Raw genomic sequence first — 8,079 nt, forward strand, 5'->3', positions numbered from 1 at the left:
CAACTATATAAACAACTTTAAAATTGTCTATACTTCATATTTCTAACATTTGGGTTTTTTAATCTTATGTCTTCCTGACAGCAATTAAATAACCTTGAGAGAGAATGTACACCTGCTGCCTTCCCTGGGGAAACTACATCTCTTTTTGTGAATGACATAAGTTCTCCATAAAACATAACTAAAGATAGGAGAATTGAATTTGGAGATATGTCTCCTTTCTCTCTTGTTTTATCTATAGTTGAATTTGAGTGTGTGGTTTAATACAGCTAATCTTCGTAGACATCCTCATTCTGAGATTTTATTTAGACAAAATTGTTTCCCTGAGGGGCAGGTTTGAGACAATCGATATGTGCAGCTGTGATGAGTATCACATAGGTGGGGAAGATCTGACATCCACCTTGCTGGGCCTGGACTTTCACCCTCCCCAATTTCTCGACCCCAGCTCTCAGTCCTTTCTGACTTTCTGATTTCTATGACTATCTCAGAGACTTCAGTGAATACCATACTGGTCCTATTTTCCTTACCTAGTTTGCCTTTCCTTTTTTTTTCTCCATTTACTTAGGTCTTCATTTTTTTAAACAAATCAACTTATTGATATGTATTAATAAAGCATATAATTCACCCAAAGTATACAGTCAATGGTATTAGGTATAATCACATACTTGTGTATTCATTACTTCAATCATTATTAGAGCATTTTCATTATTTCAGTAACAATAAACAAAAAATATACAAATAAAATTCTTCACCTCTCAATCTGTTTCCTCTGCTGTACATAGCTGCTATTTCTGTCTATTCTTGCACAATTGTTTATTTACTAAGCAGTTTTGTTGAGATATATTCACATACCATACGATCTATCCAAAGTGTATAATCAGTGGTTTTTTAGTATAATCACAATGGTGTGCATTCTTCACCACAAAAATTTTTTAGAACTTCATTACTCCAGAAAGAAAAACACCACACCCCTTAGCATGCCTTTCCCAGCTGTACATAACCACTAATCTATTTCGTCTTTATAAATTGATTTATATTTACATTTTATATAAATGGAATCATTTACCTTTTATTTTAGCTGATTCAGGGTCAACATTTTAAAACTCAAACCACAGAAACAGACACTTTTGAGGTTTTACTTAAATTTGGTTACCAGGAGACACAAACACAAATGACTTCAGGGCTAGATTATTTGACATGGTTTTTGGAGATCCAGTCCTCAGTTCTTAAATGGTCTTAGTTGGGACATTTTTTAGCATCACATGATACAATTCCAACACTTTGTCTTTTCTTTTTAAAAAAACTTTCCCTTTGTGTTTGCTAATCTTGTATCCCAGTTAAAGGATAACTAGCTTTAGCTTGTATAAAGAATGCAGTGACCTAGGGAAGGGTAAAAGTACGTTTGATGATACAGTTTTATCCAAATCTGGTAATTTTTCCACTCTGTGTTGACCCTGCAGGGACTCCCAAAGGTTTTGTCTTCATTGTTATTTCTGAACTATTAAACATACTTTAAAGACTTATTAAGGACACTATTTCCACTGATGGAGGGAGTGTCCAACCTCAGGGATTGTCATAGCCAACAGGCACTAACAAGAGTGGGTCCTGGGGAAAGTCAGTGGACAGAGAGGCCCCAGGCCCTTACTAAGGAGTAGCCTATGACCCAAACCACCAAATTCAAAAGGTGTAGTGACTACAGTCTGGGCAGGGTCAGCATCACACTCTGAGAGGTCTAATATTGGAGAATAGGGTAGGCTATGTCAGCAGATGATGTTAGGCAAGAGATAAAGGAAGGTCAAGGTCATAGATTATGGGAGGTTTCCCTGGGCCTGGATAAAGGGCACTGGAAATGGTTCAGCCTTGGAGATGGGAGCAGTCAGCTTGGATATGGCAGGTCAAACTTTGGCTGCTCTGGATAATGTCAGGTTAATCAGCCTGGGGAGACCCATGCAGAAAGCTCATTCAGACGACTGGTCCAAAGACTGGTTAAGTAATATCAGTGCTATTATATAATTATTAAAATAATATCTATTGAATATTTACTATGTGCCCAGTATAGTTCTAAGTCGTCTACATTTTTTTCATTTAAGAGTAATTACTTATTTTTATTTTTAAGCTTCACTATAGAAAATTTCAAACACATACAAAAGTAATGGAACTAGTGTGAAGAATCTCCATATACCCCTCCTTCAGCTGCAGCAATGATCAACTCATGACCATTCTCATTTCCTCTAGATTCCTATTTGTTTCCTCCCCAACAGATTATTTTGGATTATTTTGAAGCAAAGCCTAGAGAGCATATCATTTCACCTGTAAATTTAAATTAGTAAATATTTCAGTATGTTTCCCTGAAAGACAAAGACTTCCCTTTTTAAACAAAATCATGATTAGTTTATCATGTTCCCCAAATCAACAAAAATTCCTTAATATCAACAATTAGGTTTCTGCCACACTTCCTTTTTTATTAAAAACACAACAGAACATGTTTGAATCAGGATCTAAACAAGATCCATTGATTATGATTAGTTAAGTTTCTTAAGTCTCTATTAATTTATGAGTTCTCCCACCAACTCCTTTTTTTCCTTGTAATTTTTGTTGTTGTCGTTGTTGAAGAAACTGTATGAGTTTTCCAGTTTGAATTTTGCTGATTGCATACCTGTGATGCTGTGTAATGTGGTCCTCTGCCACTATAAGCTATAAATTGGTAGCTAGGTCTACAGGCATGATTATATTTAGGGTCAATGATTTTGTTCTGCACTTATGTTAGGAGGTATACAGTATTTGAGTGCCTTGGTGATCTTAACAGCTGTTGGTGATCATTGCCCATTAAGGGTCCATTAATTCATCAGGGGGTTGCAAAATGGCCATACCCTAATTTTATCATTCCATATTCATGCATTAGGTGTGGTAATTCTTTAAGGAGAAACTTCCCCTTGGCTCTCTCGCTATTCTGAGACCAGTTTTTGAACACAATGAATTGGTTCTCTAGTTTTCTTCAAAGGTAATGAATGAGTTTAGCATTTGTTTCATATCATACTGAACTCATGGATTTCAATATACTTGATACAGTTCAATCCATTCTATTTATCATCTTACCAAGGCTCAAATTACCCCAACTTTGGTCAGTGGGAGCTCTCCTACTTGGTCCCTGAATCCTTTGGACAGTAGCCTAGCAATTTTTTACACTTTCCTTTCTACTTCCAAGATATTCCAGACTCAGTTAATAACCTTCCTGTCTGAGACCTGGAATCAGCCATCTTTCCAAGAACTCTGGTTTCTGTTGGTGGGAAATAATATTTGGAGTCACAATCAGGGAACCAGGGGTGCTCACTGATATTGGATTGATCATTGTTTCTAGGCCTCTTCAGGGGCAGAACTAGAAAGCATATACTTTTTAAACAGTAAGCACATTATAAATTAGCATTGCTATTTCAAATTTATTTTCAGGACTACAAGATTTTTACTTAACCTCATTGATCTGACATCTATGACTACTCTTTCCATTCCCAATGACACTTAAATAGTTTCAGAATAACAATCTTAATACTACTCCAACATGATTGCTGAATCAATAGATATGATCAAAAACCAGTTAGAAGGTATACTGGAAGAAAAAACACATTTATAATAGCTAAAAACAAGACAAAAGAAATGTTCAAAATCTATATGAGAAAAATTATAAACACTCATGAAGATACACGATTAGACTTGAACAATTTGAAAAATAAACCATGTTCATAGAAAAACTCAACTTCATAAAGATCTTAGCTCTTCCTATGTCTATTCAAGCATTTAATGCAATTCCAGTAAAAATACCATCAGTGTTTTTCTTTTAGGGCCAGACAAGTTGATTGTATAGTTCATGTGGAAGAATAAACAAGCAAAAATATTCAGGGAACCCCTCAAAAAAGAAGGCAGTAAAACCTACTATAAGCCTCTATAATTCAAGCAGTTTTGTACTGAAGAATGAATAGACAGAAAGACCAAAAGAAAATAATTGAAAAATCAGAAACAGACGTAATTGCATATGAAAATTTAGTATATGATAAAGGCAATACCCTTAATTAGTAAGGAAAAGACAGTCTTCATAATAAGGGTGTTAGGATAACTTGTTAGCCATAATGGAAAGAAGTAAAAGTCAGAGCCATTCCTTGTACCATACACCAGGACAAATTCTAAATTAGTGAGAAATTTAATGTAAAAGATAAAACATACAAAATATTAGAGGGGAAAAGAGAAGCCTGGGTGAATTACTCTATAACTTGGGAATGGGGATAAACTCTGTAAATTACAACTCAAAATCTAAAAGTAATAAGCAAATAAATAAAAAGATTGATAAATATTATTACATGAAAATGAGTGCTTTACCTTTAATATACATAAGAGTTGAATCATACCCATTTTGCAGATAAAGAAACTGGTAGAGAAATTAAGTAACTTGCCTGATTCTTACACGGTACATGGCAGAACAGGGATTTGAACAAACGGAAATTGCAATTCATTGCACACTGACCTAGACCTCTGCTCACTTGAAGCACATTGGGAAAATCAGAAAATCAATATTCTTTTTTCCAGTCTCCAGTCACATATGGGAAATAAAATCCTATTAATACTGATAGGCTAGTCCCATTTGGTTTGATACAGCTCTAATGTAGAGTTGCAGATGACCCTCAGAAGGGACAGGATCCTGGGTAAAAGCAGAGACGTCAGTGTATTTTGAGAATGAAACCTAAATATGCTGAGACAATATAGAAATGTATAACTCTTCATTTTTATTCTCTTGGCCAGAAACTCCTTGTTTTATCACTGCAGCACTCTCCTCTCATTCTCCTCATATCTCTACATGGCAAAAAAAAAACAACAAAAACTACATCGACCATAAGAATCTGTTTTAAATATATGAAAAGCGAATTAATCTTTGGATCTTTTAATTTATTATCAGTTAAGATGGTGGCTTGGTTAAGTCACTTTAACAGGAACAGTTTAACTGGTTGCTTGTTTTACATGTGCAGAAGGTGCCAAGTGATTGAAGGCTTCACTTCTCAGCTGGTGTTTGGCATCTGAAAAAACTAAGCAATTATTTACAACCTTTACTTCCTGCCCTTCCCATCGGTTCGTTTGTTCACATTTTAATTAATTTTCTTCCAATGCATTTCAGCCCAAGTCAACAAACACTGAAATTCTCTTTCTGTCCCTTGAAGAAAACTTTTAAAGCCAATTTATGCATTCTCTCCACTAGGGGCAAAGTTAATGATTGGTTTGTGAGAGCCATGCAACCCATTCATTTCACATGTATTATGCACCTACTAATGGGCCAGGCATTGTTCAGGGTATTAGAGAGAGAGGGAGGACAAGGTAGACAAGTTTCCGCTTGTAAGGTTCTTTCATAGGAGACAGAAGAAACCCAATAAATAAACACAAACCCAGCTAATCTCAGAAAGTGATTTGTTATGTGACAGAAACAAACAACAACAAAATAACAGTGATGTGATAGGGACCAGCGCAGGAAATTTCATTAGCTTAGGTGGTCAGAGAAGGCCCCAACTAAGATTTGATCCATGTGAAGACCCATGGGAAGCAATTTCTGGGTAGAAGAAGCAAGTGCGAAGTTGCTGAGGAGGGAATGCACTTGGTATGTGAGAAGAGGAAAAGTCTGTAGCTGGAGGGGAGGGAACCACATTGAAATGTCACTTAACGCAAGGATTTCTTATTTGTTGTGTATTCATTTACGCTCCACCTTGTTCCAAAGGATTTAAAACAGCTCTGTGTGTTGTCGATCCTTATAGTGCCTATAGATTTGAGAAAAATAAAAGTGAGTCTTCCAGCAGATAGAATCCAACAGATCTGAGACAGGGCACTAGGACCATCAGTGCAGGATGTTTCTTCCTTTTTATTATTTTTATAAAGACTCACACACCTTGAAATGCCATTTCAGAAATTATTTTTGAAGAAAATGATTGCCCTGAATTTAATTTTGAACTCGCAGAACCATTATATTCTCTAATTAATCATGGCACATGTTATTTACCAAACTCCTGTAAAAACAAATTTCTTTTGTACACATTACAAAGAAATGTTACATAAAATTAAGCACCAAGTAATGACTTTAATTTGCGGTTAGTTAATAATACACAGATGATCACACGGCTGTAAAGGAAGCCACTTGGGACATTAACAGATATGCTGGCACAGAGGAATTAGAAACAGGCAGACCACAAGGCATTTGGGCTCAGCTGTGGGTGAGGAATAAAGAAGACTCAAGAGTCAGTGGACATGCGAAGCTTTGGCTTCCAGTAACAGGCAGAATCACATTCTAGGCCTTTGCCCAGGAATGCCTGCATGTATGATTTTTAAGTTCCTTAAGTGGTTTGTAAGTTATTTTTCCCTTCTTGCCAGCAACAAAGCTTTTACAAAACTTAACAGAATTTTCACTTAACATGAGTTTTACCAAATGGCCTTGACTCAAGAGTTCTTTCTTTTGGTTTTGCAAGGAGCTATAATTGTCCTAAGATCTATAAACCATCTTACTTGGCTAATTTTTTGGTACTTAATAATCCCAAGCTAAGATGTCCAGAATTTACATTTTTGGAAATGAAAATAAAATAAAGGCCTAACCTTTGAAGGGAAACAATGTTTAGTCCTCTCAAGTTCTGCAGGCTACACAAACGATCATAAACACACCCAAAAATGAAAATTCTTTATGCCCAGTTTTAACAAATGGATTGGAAAAAACAAAATGGCCCAGGAGGTTTGGGATTACAATTTTTAAACTTCTAGAAAGGAAGAAAGGAAAGTGGCTAAGAGAATGAAAATGATTTCCCTTTCTCTTCCAGAGCAACTTTTAAAATATTTCTTAGTGCCTCTTGCTTTAACATAAATGCTGGGAAAGCGGAGGGGAATGGGGCTAGCACAAGGAAAGAGTCTTGGTGAAGGACTTCAGGAGAGGATTAAAGTGTCCTGAGAAGCAGAAACTCCAAAAGATCACATGGATCTCCCACTAACTCAGAGTGTGACACTTATTTGTAATTTCATCTGTCCATGTGCCTCCTTTGCTTTGTACATAAAATGGGTATCAAAGCACTGCTTAGTTCATGGCCATGTTTCAGCTTCCTGAACAGGTGAGAAACAGCCCTGGCAGATCTAGGCTGGAGATCATGTCAGTGCCATCATTGCTTCTCTCAGTTGTCTATGGCTCGTCCCCGTTTCCCAAGGCTAAGTTTATTCTTATTGGTTATGAAACAGGATAGGAAAAAGGAGGTCTGTATGACTTAATCCAGAATAAAGGCTCACCACATGCCCTACCAGGCTTTGGGGCAATATGATAATGCATTCATGCAAACAGGCACACACCATTACCGAATTAATGATGAGCTGAACATAAAAAGGAAACGGAAAAGAAAGGAAGCTCCAGAAAGGGATTACTCAACAATTCCAAGGCAATATCATGCTGTGCTTATGTCTTCAGCAAATATTGACTTTGAAGAATTAAACATGTGGCTAAAACCTATGTCATTGTCCCTGTGAAAGAAAGTGGCTATGTGATATTTCAAACTAAAGGTAATGCAGATCAGTAGAGACAAGAGGGGGCCCAAGTAAAGTGCTGTAACTTTCCTTACCTTGCAGGAAGGAAAAAGTGCCGTACATTTATTTGTTTAACCTCTGCTGGATCTCCTGTGGTAAGAAAACAGTATATCATAAACACTCTGTATATCATGTATAATTTGAGCCAAAAGGAAAAGGCAGTTAAGAAAGAACCTCTGTTTCTTCTTCCTTTGAATTTGCAAAGCCATCACATACTTCTGCAGGATTACTCTGGGATGAGAAGAGAAAACTGAACAGTCTCCACAGAGGTGGAAATGGGGGATGGAGCAAGAAGAAGTAAACAGAAGCTCTTGTGTCCAGGTAAAGCAAATATCAGGGAATGCAAGGTGGAGAAAGAAGGAGTGATTTCTTTAAAGACAAGACTGGACTAGTTCTGGAAATCAGGGAGCCTCCTTGGGTGAATCATAACTGTTTCAAGTGAAAATGTTGTGGAATTTAAGAGAAGTTCAATTATTTGAGTATAGAGAGGCCAGGACTCAG

This window comes from Dasypus novemcinctus, chromosome 7 (assembly GCF_030445035.2).
Source record: "Dasypus novemcinctus isolate mDasNov1 chromosome 7, mDasNov1.1.hap2, whole genome shotgun sequence".
Lineage (NCBI taxonomy): Eukaryota > Metazoa > Chordata > Mammalia > Cingulata > Dasypodidae > Dasypus > Dasypus novemcinctus.